At 45.3% G+C, this 16,826-nt stretch overlaps 1 protein-coding gene and 1 pseudogene across 1 annotated transcript in view; one reads left to right on the top strand and one right to left on the bottom strand.

Annotated features, from left to right (window-relative positions):
- CCDC60 (coiled-coil domain containing 60) overlaps positions 1-16,826 on the top strand; it is a 132,101-nt gene that overhangs the window by 47,193 nt on the left and 68,082 nt on the right. The window lies entirely within an intron of this gene.
- On the bottom strand, positions 12,879-14,627 carry LOC112408723 (heterogeneous nuclear ribonucleoprotein A1-like; annotated as a pseudogene).

Here is a 16,826-nt window from a genome sequence, read left to right as displayed (position 1 = left end):
TCTTCCTGGACCGGGGCACGAACCTGCGTCCCCTGCATCAGCAGGCGGACTCTCAGCCACTGCGCCACCAGGGAAGCCCCCCATTTTTACTATATGTGGATGGTGATCTGTGATCAGTGATCTTTGATGTGACTGTTGCAAAAGATTAGGACTCACTGAAGGCTCAGAGGATGGTTAGCCTTCTTTAGCAGTAAAGTATTTTTTAATTAAGATATGTACATTGGGGCTTCCCTAGTGGCACAGTGGTTGAGAGTCCGCCTTCCGATGCAGGGGACACAGGTTCGTGCCCCGGTCCGGGAAGATACCATGTGCCGCAGAGCGGCTGGGCCCGTGAGCCATGGCCTCTGAGCCTGCGCGTTCGGAGCCTGTGCTCCGCAGCGGGAGAGGCCGCAGCAGTGAGAGGCCCGCATACCGCAAAAACTAAAACAAAAACAAAACAGAGTGGTCAGAGGGAGCGGTTTTGTAAAGGGGGCCGTGGGCGGACGCCTGAACAGTGATGCCTGAAGGGAGTATTTCAGAGGACAACAGATGGATGGGTGCCAAAGCTGGGACAAAGCAGAAATGCCGGAGAAGCAGAAAGAAGGCCAGCGTGGCTGGACCGGAGTAAGGGAGATGGGCACAGGCTGGAGCCCCCAGGGCCTCGGGCCTCACAGGCCGTGGTAAAAAGTTTGGGTTTTAGTCTAAGTGCAATGAGAACCCGTTGGAGGGTTCTGAACAAGAGAAGGATCTGATCTGATCTTTAAAAGAACATTCCATCGGCTGCATAGGGACCAGTAGAAAGGCTGTGGTAAGAGATGTCGATGGCTTGGATCAGGCAAATAGCAGTGAATTGGAGAGAAGTGGGTGGATTCGGGATTTGTTTGGAGGCACAGGATGAGATCAGATGTGGGAGACAAGGGAGAAGGCAGGATCAACATGTTTTTATCTCTTCCGCCCTGTTTCCTCACTGGGCTGTAAGATGTCTCCTAACCTAGAAAATATCATGTCCACTGTCATGGTCCCCGAGTGTTTAGTGATGGGATGAATTAATTCTGTTGTCCATCCCTGGAACTTAGAAGTTAAAAATAAAGGGGAAGCCCTGTACGTTAACTTAGAGAAAGTGAGTGAGGGAGATGGCTTACATATAAATCTGTGGGATAAACCAGTTGATGAGATGGCTGGGCCATTGCTGTCTCCATCAGGCTGGTCTCCCTCTTCCACTGCCTTCAAGCTGGAGTGTCCACTCTGCCTTATTGGGGCATGGCCTGTGGCTGGGAGGAGAAGGTGTTAATGTTGTCCTGCAACAGGGTCAGTCTGTCCTGGAAATCCCCAGGGTCTAGCTCAGTTCTTAGCATAGAGAAACCACTCAATGAATATTTGCTAAAGTTTATATTTGCATCATATCTTAAAAATCTTCCCTGAGGCAGGCCGGAAAGTTCCTTTTGCTCCATTTCTCAGATGAGAAAACTGAGACTCAGCAAAGTTCAGAGATTTACTTGCAGTCATTGTATCAGTTAGCTATCACCACATAACAAGTCACCTCAAAAAGTCAGTGACTTAAAACAGTCACATGTATTAGTGTTTATGAGTCTATAATTCAGTTGGGAAGTTCTGTGATCTCAGCTGGTCTCCCTTGAGTGTCTGTCCTCAGCTGAGGGTTAGGGAGGTGACTTTGCTGATCTTGGCTGGGCTGTCTAATATGGTTTGGAAGATAACCAGCCGTAGGGAGGTCTAGGATGGCCTTGGCCCTAACAACATGGTGTCTCATTCTCAAGCAGGTCAGTTAGGCCTTGTTCTCACCACAGCAGGATTCTGAGAGAGAATGGAAGTGTGTGAAGCCTCTGAAGATTTATGCTAAGAACTGGCAAAACATCACTTCCACCGTATTCTTGTGACCACAGCAAGTCACAAATCCAGCCCAGATTACAGGTGGGGGAGGGGCTTCCCTGATGGCACAGTGGTTAAGAATCCGCCTGCCAGTGCAGGGAGCATGGGTTTGAGCCCTGGTCTGGGAAGATCCCACATGCCGCAGAGCAACTAAGCCCGTGAGCCACAACTACTGAGCCTGCACATCTGGAGCCTGTGCTCCACAAAGGGAGAGGCCGCGACAGTGTGAGGCCCATACACCGTGATGAAGAGTGGCCCCCGCTCGCCGCAACTGGAGAAAGCCCTTGCACAGAAATGAAGACCCGACACAGCCAAAAATAAATAAATAAATAAATAAATTTAAAAAAAAAAAAAAAGGGGGGGGAATAGGGACTTCCCTGGTGGTGCAGTGGTTAAGAATCCGCCTGCCAGTGCAGGGGACATGGGTTTGAGCCCTGGTCCAGGAAGATCCCATGGGCAGAGCAACTAAGCCCATGGGCCACAACTACTGAGCCTGTGCTCTGGAGCCCGTGAGCCACAACTACTGACGCCCGTGTGCCTAGAGCCCGTGCTCCACAACAAGAGAAGCCACTGCAATGAGAAGCCTGCTCACCGCAATGAAGAGTAGCCCCCGTTTGCCACAAAGAGAAAGATTGTGTGCAGCAACAAAGACCCAAAGCAGCCCAAAATAAATAAATAAATAAATAAATGTATTATTTTTTTAAAAAGGTGGGGGAATAGACTCCACTTCTTGATGGGAAGATCTGCAAAGTCTCCTTGCAAAAGGGTGGAGATTTGGGGTCATTTTTTTCAGTCGACCACAGTCAGATAGCCAATTCTGAGCTAGCCTTTGAGACATGAGCTAGTTTCCCAAAAGTTAATTTGTACAAATCAGAGTCTCTCTCTTGGGAATGTAAAGTGGAAGACACGTCAAGAATCAAGCAGGTAGCAGTGAGGGGAGAAGCTACAAGACTCTGAGGAAGGGGGACCAGAGAGGCGTGGAGAGCTGTAGGGAACCAGGGCGTGAGGGGCAAAGAGAGGGAAGATAAAGGAGCTGAGTGGGAAGTTAGAGGAGAAGACAGCAACCTAAGAGAAGAGAGCCCGACGTCATGTCAAGACGCAACCTGAAGACTTTCAGATCCTGCTACTGAGGTCCCTGAAGCTCTTTTTGGAGAAAATCTCCAATTCTTCTTTGAGTTCCTCATCTTGGATTCCCACAAGAGTTTTCAAACCCTTTATCACCCCTATATGTACCCTTACAATAAACCCCTCTTGAGTGGAATAGCTTGGCAATCAAGGACTCCGATGACTAAAATGACTTCTTTTTTTTTTTTTGCGGTACGCGGGCCTCTCACTGCTGTGGCCTCTCCCGTTGCGGAGCACAGGCTCCGGATGCGCAGGCTCAACAGCCATGGCTCACGGGCCCAGCCACTCAGCGGCATGTGGGATCTTCCCGGATTGGGGCACGAACCCACGTCCCCTGCATCGGCAAGCGGACTCTCAACCACTGCGCCACCAGGGAAGCCCTAAAATGACTTCTTAATCTATAAAAACAGAGGAATCCAGAGGAAATGTGACACTTTTATCATTCCACTCTGTTGCTGGGCTGCTTTATGAGTTAATGGTGTTTAATAAGGGACATTCCCTTTGGGTTATGGTTTGTGTCTAAGCTGGTAGGTGGAGTGAACTCTTCTTGAAACAAAAAGAGATGAAACGGATAATTTAATTAAAAGTTAAATCTAGATGGGTGGCACATGTACCCCCACTCCTTTCTCCTGTGCCCAAGGCAGACATTACTGATGGATCACAGCACTCTTTCCATTTGAGCCCAGACTTGGTCTCAAAAGTCCTCTCAATCCAGCACTCCAGGCAGCTACCATTGATTAGAGTTGTTAAACAGGATGTAATTGATTTGTCATCTATAAATTAGAAGACTCAGAAGGAGACTTTGGTATCTATAATATGGCACCTTATTAATCCAAAATGAGGGAGGGAGTGTAAGAGACCAGCAGGAGAACAAACCTCACTCAAATCCCTTCATAAATGAGGCTGATCTCAATCAGTGAATTTAAACAGTTGAAAAATTGTTGTTGACCTCTGACATTTACTGATGGTTCTCAATGGCTTCTGCATCTCATCACTCTACACCCAGGACCTCCACATCCGTAGCCTATAGCCCAGAACTTCTTCATTTCAAAGTTTAAGCCTGATTCTTCCCACTGCCCCCTCCCCAGACTTGAGACTTGCCTCAAAGCCGCAGAATTGTTTAACATCATGGATTTATATGCTGGTCAATACTTTAGAATGCAGGCACAGTTAAGCCTTCTGAATGGTACCTTATGAATCATTCAAAGAAGACCTTAGTTCCCCCACATTACATCATCCCCATGCCCTGCAGCCAGCGGGTGGACATTAATGAGTTCCCAGCATGTTCCATGAAGGAAAGGGCTTGGCCCCGTGTCCTTAGCCCAGAAATGATCAACACAGCCGCACACCCAAAGGGTAGGTCACTGCTGTGGGCTGGAAGAACCTGGCTTGAGTTAATTGCATTTTTATCATCTTGAACGTGACCCAGAGGCTGTACCTACTTTTTCTTTGTTACTGGTATCTTCGTGTGTCTTTGGCACCTCTAGTTAACTATAGTTCTAAGGCAAGTTTTCTTCTCTGCTTTTCTTGTACCACTCTCCACTGAGGGTGGATATCTTTGTTTAATTTCTCTCGTTACGGCTATGGCTGCCTCAGAGGATCCCACATTAAAAAGGAACTCAACTAGAAGACCATGTTTTCAAATTTAAGCATCAAAATATCTTGAACCCTTGAACCTTTTGTTACATAAAGGTTTGCACAAAACTCTGTTTTCTGAAATCCTTTCCCAGATGACAGGCAGTGTTCTCAGGCTTATAGCCAGGCTTGGAGGGTTCACACGGTATAGTTGAAAGTGCACTGGCTTTGGAGTCAGCTGTGGCTTCAAATATTGACTCGAGCAGTTATTACCTGGGTGGCCATGAACGAATCAGTTCACTTCTGTAGAGCTGGGTTTCTTTATCTGTGGGATGCGTTGCAGGGATTAGAAGTCTGCCCCACACGGTTGTTGGGATTTGCGGGGGCGGATATGGGTGAAGAATGTAGGAGTAGATCGATAAAAGATAGTTGTTTTTGTCTTTAAGCGGGTTGTCCTGAGACTGTCTGCAGATATTCAAGGGCAGCAATGAAGGGCATGAGCTTTGGAAGCAAAGAAACCCCGTCCTGTCACTCATCAGCTGAGTGACCTCAGCCTGGTCATTTTACTTCTCTAAACCTACTTCTCATCTGTAGAATGGAATCAGTGCCTTCTTTCAAGGATTTTTCTGGTGAGGACGAAATGAGACAATGTGCGTAAAATCTCCTGTTCTGCTTCACTTCCTTCCCTTTGCTCCTCCAGTGACCTGAAAACAGAGGCAAGACCAAGGAACTCAGAGTCTCACCATGTGTGACAAGCTAGAAGACCTCAGGCTGGCATCTTCCATTCCCTAGACCTCAGTGGTCTTGGACCATGCAAAAACATGCTCCTTACCATTTCAGGGGAAGCCTGCATAGTACAGACAATATATGCTTCTCTCCTGTGGGCAAAAAAAATGATTTAACTCAGTTCTGCACTACCCTACAAAACTTTTAGGTAAATAGGTCCTAAGGTGAATTTACCTTATTGATTAAATGTGTGCGTGTGCATGCAAGCGTGTGTGTGTGTGTGTGTGTGTTTAAGAGACAGAGGAAGAAAAAGAGACGGTCTGTTATCTAAAACAAAGACCTCACACTATATTTGGCTTCCCCAGAGCTGGGAGGGAACGGAGGGGATATTATCCAGGTCAGAGTTTGTTTCATTTGCATCCCTTTTTTTTTACCAGAGGGAGAGTCTATATCAGCTACATTCAGAGAGGAAATGCCAGGAGATAAAATACTGACAATGGGTGACAACTGTTACTCTTCCATCATTTTCAGTATCACTGCAGTAATGCTGACCTCAGTCCCCCCAAACCACAAGCAGAGGGAGCTAATGGTTTTAGGAGACACCCTGGATTTTAGTTCTTGAAGAGAACAAGTCACCTTCTCCAAAGTTTCCCCTTGTATGTTGAGCTGAGCACCCATCCTACAAGATGCACTAGAAGAAAAGTGTTCTGTGGTCACATATATTTGGAAAATGCTGTGAGCTATATCCCCACCTCAGAGATTCCCAATTCACAGTAGAATTTCAAAGTTCTGTAAAGTTCTGTAGTAAAGGAGTCTACTTAAACGCACATGGCTTAGCATTGGCTAATTTTTAAACCATGGACTTCCATTTCTGGCTACGTGGCAGATTAGACACCGTGAATGAGGGAAAACAACTAGGTGAAAGTCTGGATATAAAATCTACTGATGTTTAGTATGTGTCGCAGGGTGGGTCGCTGGGGAAGCAGTCGCCGATGGAGACTTGTGTGCCGTGGTCTATTGGGGGGTGCTGTCAGGCAGTGGAGACACAGGGTGGTGCAGCGTCGCCGATGGGTGACACAGGAGTCCGCACCACCGCTCATGAACCTTAACTGTGCCCTCTGACCCTGCTCGTGCCTGATTCCAGGTGTACCACTTCCATCTTATGATGGGTTATAACTGGGATCATAACTGTGTCACAGGGAATGTTACAGGTGCCAAGAGGCTCTCTAGCTTTCACGCTTCACCTTGAATCGGTGATTACTCACGCTCACTCTTTTATTACCTTCTCTGGTGCACCAGTAGACCCCGCACAACAGCCATCGAGCTCCACAGTCTTTGTTACCGTCCCCTCCTCCAGACTCTCAACAGCTTGAGATGCTGCACCAGCCCGTGCAGCGCCGCCCGCGGGGATCTGGTCCCATCTTCCCCGCTGAGAGTGCTGACAGCTGCTCTTTCCACCACCTACCAGGGCCACTCACTACTGCACCTACTGCCGGAGACGGGATGGGTGGCTTGCTGGCCCGTGTTTAGCACCCCACTCTTCAGTGGGGGAAAAAATCTTGATATGTTGTATTTACTCATTTTTGTGGTGTAAATACTCCCACCACAGCCAGCCGCAAGCTACTAATGTGATGGCGCTGAATGTGTGGTTGGGAAGAGATGTCCACAGTCCACGCTCACAAGCTGGTGTGGCCTGGCTCAGCACGCCACTGGATCAGGTCCTCATTGCCAGATGGATGGTGGTTAATCCAGCTCCAAAATTCCATCTTTTTTTTTTTTGCAGATTATATTCCATTATAGGCTATTACAAGATATTGGGTAAAATTCCCTGTGCTATACGGTAAATCCTTGTTGTTTATCTACTTTATGTATAGTAGTGTCTATCTGTTAATCCCATGTGCCTAATTTGTCCCTCCCTCCCCTCCCATTCCCCTTTGGTAACCCTAAGTTTTTTTTCTGTGTCTATGAGTCTGTTTCTGTTTTGTATATAGATTCATTTGTAGTATTTGTTAGATTCCACATACGTGATATCATATAATATTTTCTTTCTCTGTCTGACTTATTTCACTAAGCATAATATTCTCTAGGCCCATCCATGTTGCTGCAAATGGTAATATTCCGTTCCTTTTTACGGCTGAGTAATATTCCATTGTATATATGTGTCACATTTTTTAAGCCAGTTCATTAATGAGCACTTGGGTTGCTTCTGTGTCTTGGCTGTTGTAACTAGTGTTGTCGTGAACATTGGGGTGAATGTGTCTTTTCAAATTAGAGTTTTCATTTTTTCCAGATACATACCCAGTAGTGGAATTGCTGGGTCATATGATAGATCTATTTTTAGTATTTTTTAAGGAACCTCGGTATTGTTTTCTGTAGTGGCTGCACCAATTTATATTCCCACCAACAGTGGAGGAGGGTTTCCTTTTCTCCACACCCTCTCCACCATTTATTATTTGTAGACTTTTTGATGATGGCCATTCTGACCGGTGTGAGGCGATACCTCATTCTAGTTTTCATTTGCATTTCTATAATAATTAGTGATGTTGAATACTTTATATGCCTGTTGACCATCCAGATGTATTCTTTGGAGAAATGCCTATTTAGGTCTTCTGCCCATTTCTGATTGGGTTATTTGCTTTTTTGATACTGAGTTGTATGAGCTGTTTGTATATTTTGGATATTAACCCCTTGTCAGTGGCATCGTTTGCAAATCTTTTCTCCCGTTCTGCAAGTTGTCCATTTATTTTGTTGATGGTTTTCTTTGCTGTGCAGAAGCTTACAAGTTTGATTAGGTCCCATTTGTTTATTTTTGCTTTTATTTCTATTGCCTAATCCCATTTTGGAGTCTACTTCTGAGGATCACTCTTGCACCTAACTGCTGTAGGTCAGTTTCCCTGGGACAGATGCTGAGATGGAGATTTTCGTGCAGGTTGTTCATTGGGAAGTGCTCTTAGGAGCAACACCTGTAAGCAAGTAAGGGCAGCAGGATGGGCAGAGGGAGAAGTTGAGCTAAGAAGCAATCACAGCGCAAACTTCAGATGATCCCGCAGGGAGCTCTGGAGCTGGGATGGCCATTCTGAGATATCCCAGCTTTAGAGGCAAGAGGACCAGACCTTTGTTCTTGGAGGAACCAGTTGCTGAATGCAGGTTTCCTCTAAGGAGGGGCATAACCTTTATTGAAGCAGCTCCTTTTATTTGATGACAGATCCCGGGAAAGAACTCAGCTATGAGCCCTCAGCAGACACCGGCACCTGGAGAAATGGGGGCTGCTGTCTAGAAGTTGGATTCTGGGTGGCCTACCCCAGCATCCCCTGGAATATGTGTCCAGGAATAAAAGCTTGAATAACAAGCAGAGAGAGGTTATGAGAACACAACTGAACTGACAATGGAACGTAGCCATCCTAAATTAACATCCCACAGATGTGGTAGCATTGACTACCACAGTCAGTTTGGGAATTGATCATCTAGTCTAAGGCCCCCATGTCCCAGGTGAGGAAACCATAGCCCAGAGATAGGAATTGCCTTGTCCAAGATCACAGGATGTGTTAGTAGCAGAGCTGGAACTCACATCTACTCTAGGGCCTTTGTTCCATGTTGTACTTCTTGCTTAATGTGTATAATTTTGCAATTTTGTTTAGTTATTTGAATAATGGCCATTTCCACCACTAGATTAAAGGCTCCCTAACAACAATTGTGAGCCTTTCTCACAAATATATTGTCAGTGTCCAACACAGTGTCTGGAATGTACTTGGTGTTTATAAATACTTTTGTTGAATGAATGAATGCATGTTTCAGAATCCCTCTGGCTTTCTTTTTAGGCATCAGTCTGAGGGGACAGGGGGAATGGAAGGTGGCGGGATGCATCCTGAAAAGATCAGGGGCCCGGGCTGAGCCACGAGGAAACCTAGCTCAGAGCAGTAAGCACAGACCCGTCATGTGAGTCCATGCAGGCTTTGAGCCAGACTGCTGGGGTTCAAATCCCAGCTCTGTGGCTTACAAGCCACATAGTGGAGAACAGCCTTCCTAATTTCTCTGATTCCCCAGAGTAGAGACTGCAAAAATACTTTCTTCCTCTCTCAGGGATCTTGTGAGGATTAAATGAGTTAATAAAGCACTTAGAACAGTGTCTGACACATGGTAAATACTTGATAAATGGTAGCTGCATGTGTTGCATCCTTCATGTTCCCCAAGTGACTGTAGCTATTGTGCAGTATGGTTATGATCCCATGGATTTCTCCCTGGCCCCAGTCATGGGGCTACAGGCAGAGCTCAGCACGAGATCCAGCATGTCACACCCGATCCCAGATTCTGAACCTCAAAGGTCCATGCTTAAGGGACCATTGGAGCAAATCTGATAGCGGGTAGGAGCGGGGAGTGAGGATGGAGAGTTTGTAAGTGGAGGCTGTGCAAATGCAGCTGTTAGTGCTGGATTTTCATATTAATTTGAAATCTCTTCCTGTTGGGATTGTTCAACAAGCCATTATTCTAATGGATGTCACCACAGACTGTACAATAAAGCACTAACCCACCACTTAGCGCAAATGCTGCCTGCGTTAAGCCCTGTAATTTTTTTTGAACTTTTTATTGAAATATAACACAATACAGGAAAGCGCACAAATCATTAAGCCTACAGCTCAATAAATTTTCGCAAGATGAACACACCCCTGGAAGCCACACCCCATCAAGAAAAGGAACATTACCAGGCCCCTCAGAAACCTCCTTGCGGCCCTTCCAGTCACTATCTCACCCCAAAGAAAATCACTCTCCCGACTTCTAGGACTTACATTTAGTATCTCCTGTTTTCAACGTTGCATAAGTGAAATTGTACGGTTGGCACTCTTATCGTATGTTTGTTTGTTTGTTTGTTTTCCATTGGACATTGTGTTTCTGAGATTTATCCACACTGCCTCACAGAGTTGGGGTTTGTAATCCTTCAGTTTCTGGGCAGTTTCCATTGTGTGAAGGTAGCATAACATACTCGTTCTGGGATTGATGGGCATTTGGGTGGTTTCCACTTTAGGGCTATTAGGAAGAGAGCTGCTATGAACATTCTTATGCATGTTTTTGGCTGAACGTGTGTATGCATTTCTGTTGGGAACATACCTAAAAGTGGAAATGTTGGCTCTCAGAGCTTGTGTAGGCTCAGCTGTAGTCAATACTGCCAAACAGTTTCCTGAGCCCTATATTTTAAAGAACTTCTAAAAATACACAAATAAGATGGTTTAGAAACACTGGAAAATATGGAGAAGTAGATATTCATAAGTAATAGAACCACACTCAATTACATCACCTAGGAATCATCCCTATTCATATTTTGGTATGTCAACTTTTATCAGTATTTTTATATATACATGTATATATTTTTTTTACCAAAAAAAAAAAAAATAGAACCATCTTGCATATTCCATTTGCTAACCTGATTTTTTATTTAGCAATAGATTATGAACATCTTCCATGTCAATAAATGCACATCCACAATTTCATTTTTTAAACGTTTTAGTATGAAAATATTCAAGTATCTGTATTTGAACAGAACAATACAATGAACTTCTGTGTACCCATTGCTCAGATCAATGATTATCAACTTATAGTCAATCTTGTTTCATTTACACATCATCCTCCCCTATTATTTTGAAGCGTTTATCATTTTATCCGTAAATATTCAAACAACTATCTAGGAGAAGGACTAGAGAATGCTAGAGAAGAAGAGAAGGACTCTTTTGAAAACCATAACCGCAGTAATATTGTCACATCTAAAACAAATAGCAATGTCTTTAATATCAAATATTCACTCAAATACAACCATCTTAATGGTTGTATAATATTCCAGTGTAAGAATGTAGCATAATTTATCTAACCAATTTCCTATCATTGGACTTCTTGGTTGTTTTTGATTTGTTCTCCTGTTATATAAACAGTGCTTAGATGGACATCTTCGGAGTTACATCATTCTAATACTCTAGTTCCATAAGATAAATTCCTAGGGCATGCAGCTTTAAGGTTCTTGACCCTTAGCTGAAGTCCTCTAGATTTATACTGGGTTTCAGTTGCTGAAAAGAGCTAGTTCATAAATGCTTGAAACAAATGAGCTTTTCCCATAAGAAATGAAAGCAAAGCAAAAAAAAAACAAACAGGGTGTAAGAGGTTGACAATACCTCAGACATGACTTTTTGCCCTTTTCACCTTAGCATAGTCATCAGAAGGAAAAGAGCAGTTTATGGAGAGCAAAATGAAAACAAAAAATGGTCATGAAACAAACCCTCCCCCCAAGTTTACTGGCAATGTCCAACTGACCCATAGGCAGACCCAATCTGCATCTGCGAGATCATTTCTCTTCCCCAGGATTCTTCACATAAAATCTTTGTCTTACTCAGTACACCCTTTAATCCCAGCCCCTCCACAAGTGATTGTTCTGATGGCTTTCACTCAGATGAGCCCATTGCCAAAGACTATAATCCATTCACCTTTATCAATGCAAGGGAAAACTTCCATTTGTTCTCTACAGACTATAGCCTTTGACCTCGTCTTCTTCTGGATCTTCTCCATAATATTAACTGACGCTTTGCAGTTATGATTTCACTTAAAAGTAAAATAAAATAAAATTATATTACAAAGTCAGAAACCTCACAGGTTCGCCAGGCGCATCTCCGAGAACCTGTACGGTGCCCAGGAGCAACACTTAGGATGCCGGGCCAAGAACCAGCCTGCAGCCCACTGTGAGAAAAGTGACGCTCGGTCATTGGTCCAGCCCACGACCCACAGGAGTACAAAGCAATAATAACAATAAGACAGCAGGCAGTTCAAACCCTGTTATTCCAGAATTAATGCTTGTAAGTATATTTCAACAGGCATACGTTTCCTCATGGCTCTACTCCAGAAGTGCATAAGAGCAAGAGTCATCTTTAAAACCTGTTTTCCAGTCACCGACCCCTCCCTGACCTACCGTATTGACAGGTAGTATATCATGGCTTCTGGAACCAGCCTGAATCCCGGCGCCACCACTGACAAACTGTTTGAATACAGGCACGCTACCTAATCTCTCTGAATCTCATTGCCCTCCTCTGTAAAATGAGGATAATAATAACACTTCGTTGTGAAGGGTAAATGAGTTAAGATGCATATGTCTGGCACTTGGATTGCATGTGTTAAACACACATACAAGAAACACAGTATCCCTGATGGCTGGTGTTTATACCTCATTCCAACTGCTTGACCATGCCACTGGGATTCTGTCCATTCCTTTTTTTTTTTGAAAAAAGACACGTTTATTCATCATGATCAGACTATTACATTTAGCAATCAACAGCATGGGGGCAAAAAAAAAAAAAAAACTACATTAAAACCCTTTGATGGAATGCTTTACACTTTCCACAGAACAGAAACTAAAATAACCCGTTATACACTTAGTCACAAATATAGTTTTTTTCGCCCGTACACATGAGTGTTGTCTAAAACATGTCATCTTTGTAGCAGCTAGGCCCTGCCACCACTGTGCTTGGCTGAGTTCACAAATCTGTTGTAAACTGCAGCTTCCCTGTCACTTCTCTGGCTCTCCTCTCCTGCTAAGCTTTGTTTCCTGGCAGTAATCAAAACCTTCTGCCGCTGCCATAGCTCCTGCTGCTGCTGCTGGAACCACCATAGGCACCTTGGTTTCAGGGTTTGGCAAACTATTGGCCTCCACCACCATAGGGGCCAGAACTTCTGCCTCCAAAATTTCCTCCTTTCATGAGTCCAAAATTTGAAGATTGATTGTTGTAACTGCCAAAATCGTTGTAGCTTCCACCACCTCCAAAATGGCTTCCATCGTTACCAAATCCATTATAGCCATTTCCACTGCCACCATAGCCACCGCCACCGCGGCTGCCACCAAAGCCACCTCGGCCGCTGAAGTCTCCTCCATGACCAAAGTTGTCACTCCCACCAAAACCCCCTCCACGACCACCACCAAAGCTTCCAGAACCACTTCGACCCCTTTGGCTGGATGAGGCACTAGCCATCTCTCGCTTAGATAGGGCTTTCCTGACTTCACAGTTGTGGCCATTCACAGTGTGGTATTTCTGAATGACAGTCTTATCTACGGAGTCATGGTCATCAAAGGTTATGAAAGCAAAGCCTCTCCTTTTGCCACTGCCTCGGTCAGTCACGATTTCAATCACTTCAGTTTTCCCATATACTGTTCAAAATAATCTCTTAGGTGATGTTCATCAGTGTCTTCTTTAACGCCACCAACAAAAATCTTTTTCACAGTTAAGTGGGCACCAGGTCTTTGAGAATCTTCCCTTGAGACGACCCTCTTTGGTCCCACAACTCTTCCATCCACCTCGTGTGGCCTTGCATTCATGGCTGCATCCACGTCCTCCACAGTGGCTTATGTGACAACCCCGAAGCCCCTGGAGCGCCTGGTGTTTGGATCACTCAACACCACACAGTCTATGAGCACTCCGCACTGCTCACAATGGCTCCTCAGACTGTCGTCGGTTGTTTCAAAGTTTTTGGCTGCGTTGGGTCTTGGTTGCTGCATGCAGGCTTTCTCTAGTTGTGATGAGCGGGGGCTACTCTTTGTCGCGGTGTGCGGACTTCTCATGGCGATGGCTTCTCCTGTTGTGGAGCACAGGCCCTAGGCACACAGGCTTCAGTAGTTGTGGCACGCGGGCTCTAGAGTGCAGGCTCAGTAGTTGTGTCGCACAGGCTTAGTTGCTCTGCGGCATGTGGGATCTTCCTGGACCAGGGCTCGAACCCGTGTCCCCTGCATTGGCAGGCGGATTCTTAACCACTGCACCACGAGGGAAGTCCCAGGAGAGATTTTCTTATCACCTGTGCGGGGACCCAGAGTTTTCTCATTCCTATCTGATTGGAAGGAAAGTCAAATGCTGGAGAGCATACAACTAAGAAGCTTAGGGTGCTGTAGTTTGTCCTTTGCCTTGAGAGACAAAGAGCTAGATACTTTTCAGATACTGTTTTTAAGATTAAATTAGTTAGTACACAGAAAGCATTTAGAATATGAGCAGCTGCATCATAAGGACCATCTCTTTTGTAACATAGAGAGGCTACAAAGTCACACTTCTTATATTTTTCCAGCTAGCCATAGGAGCCATCACATGAATTTTTCGCAGGAAGTCAAGTGTCTCCCTCTAGGAGCTTCACCTCCCCTTTGAAATGTCTAATGAATAGCTTTATTTGGTTACCTTCCACACCCAGAGGTGGAGGGAGAAAATTGGTGCTGTGTCCTCCATTGCCCCTCACTGCCACAACGTGTCGCTGTCGAGAACAGGTCCTCCAAGCTCTTAAGAGACCGTACTAGCCGTTCTTCCTGACGTCTCACTGATCCACACCATCATAGCTCTCAAATCCCATAAGGTTTGATAAGGAACCTTCCCCCCAGACAATCAGGGCTACCTGCATGTGAGAGGTTACCTTTAGGGGCTCCAAGATGCCTTTTCCCTGATCAATCTGAGGGAAGCCACCCTAGTGTATAACCGTAGAGGTTTTCTGGGCTTTTTCTTGTTGAAAAACTTACAGAGAGAGCACAATTTTTTTTTTCCTACTGAGCAGCCCAGATACGTCACATAAATCATTTCAATAGATGGACAGTAATGTGGAATGGGACATTTTCCCAAAGTCAGACCTCATCACAGCAGAACACTGCCATCCCCCTTGGGATGAGAAGGACCCCTTACAAACTTACTTACCTGGACTTTATCTCCCCAGAATTTCCCATGGAAATGAGAACAAAGCAAGAATGCTTGCAGAAGCACTTTTCTGCCCTGAACTTCAAGAAAATGCAGGACAGTCAGATCAAACAGGCTGAGAAGCGCCGAGAATGATGTTTCAGCGAGTTCCCTTAGGTTGCATGTGAGGCAGACAGACGGAGTTTTGAGGGTCAGGAAATTCTGACTGTTTTGGCGCTGCTCTGTCAGGCCCATGGGTACCATTTAAGGAAAACGCATGTCCTCGACCTTCACATCTGACTGTGTGCTTAGCTTTAGGAGTCGTTCTGGGTCAGATTAGCTCCAAACAAGAGTTTCCTGGCAGAATGTGGGTGCAAAGTAAAGGAAACCAATTAGAACATTGCTTTGCAAGATAATCTTTAAATCAGAAGAGCTTATTCGGGAATCCATTAAATAAAGCCAAATCCAAACAACTAGTTAAGGCAAGAATCTGAATCTCCATCCCTGCCCTGAAACAGCCCCAAATGCACATTAGCTGAAAAGCAACCTTTAGATCCAGCGAACTTTCTCTGAAGGTCTCCTGCTACCCATGCAAGGACAGGGGTGGGGAAAGGAGTGGTATATGTTCAGAACAGGGCTGCCCCTTTGCACAGTTCCAGGGGCTACCATTCGCAATGTATGTTTCAGAGTGAATGGCACCCCCAAAAAACTCAGTTTGTAGAATACAGTGTTAATAGTGGCCCTGAGGTTGTACAATTGAACAGCACTTTATTGATAGTTGTACAAAGATAAAAATAAGAGCTTAAAGAGCTCTCAGACCCTGGGGCCTGGGAGCGGGGAAGTGTTGGAGAAGGGATCACAGGCCAAATTATTGGTAAGTGTCTATGGTGTTTTGTAGACTAGATACCGCCTTAAAAAGAGTGTGTTTGGACTCATTTACCTTTTCCCTGCAATACCTTTGTGGTTCTTTGAGTTTACACCCTTAGGAAGTGTTTGGTCTAGAAAAGTGACTAGGAAATGACCAGGTAAAAAGGATATAGAGTTGGGGGAGGGATCCCTGGCAGGGAAAACAACACAATCGCAGCCAGGACAGGACCTGGAAGGTTGGGTGACTGTAGACACCTTTTGCTAAGTTCCTGCTTTGTCTCAGACGCTGGGCTAGGGATCGATGTAAGGTCATCTCAAATGTGAGAGGAAGATGAGAGTTTAATCCTGGGATCAGGTAGTAAACAGAACATCTTTCGAACTGAGGCAGCTCAACAGACCCTGGGTAAATGGGGGCCGGGGGGGGGGTGGGGGCTGACCGTGGTCCTGAACAGAGGTTTTGCATCTTCCGGGATCTCTCTCAATGTTACATGACAAAGACAAGCTGTGGCAGACAGCCGCCCGACGTCCAGGAGGCCGTCAGAAGCTGCCCCTCCTGGCGGCAGGCAAGACCCAAGCTGTGAATTGAGAAGGGAAGCCTTTCACCACACACTGCCCCCAGCAACTGCACAGCGCCTCAGACCCCTGCAATTTCCCCTCATAGTGACACTTAGCGAAGAAGCTGTTGTGAATTCCTGAGCAGTTCTTGTTCTCCAGCAGGTAATCCCCACCATCAATCAAGCAGAAGAACACGGGTCAAAAGCTCACAGGCTTGTGGTCTTGTGCCTGATTCCATCGTCTGTTGTCTGTTTCAAAATTGTAATCCGGTGGTTCTCTGGAGATGGCCAGTGTGCTCCAGAAAAAGCCTGTTTCTCTGCTGATGCATGTTTTCTGTCCACACTGGCTGGTCCATGAACAATCCTTCCATCCCATTTAGTCATTGAGCACAATAGGTAGTAATGAGCATTGTAGGGTGGGGCTTACATTCTTTAAAAAACAAAA

Source organism: Neophocaena asiaeorientalis, unplaced genomic scaffold (genome assembly GCF_003031525.2).
Source record: "Neophocaena asiaeorientalis asiaeorientalis breed wild unplaced genomic scaffold, Neophocaena_asiaeorientalis_V1.1 scaffold77, whole genome shotgun sequence".
NCBI lineage: Eukaryota > Metazoa > Chordata > Mammalia > Artiodactyla > Phocoenidae > Neophocaena > Neophocaena asiaeorientalis.
This window is presented reverse-complemented; position numbering and strand designations above follow the sequence as displayed.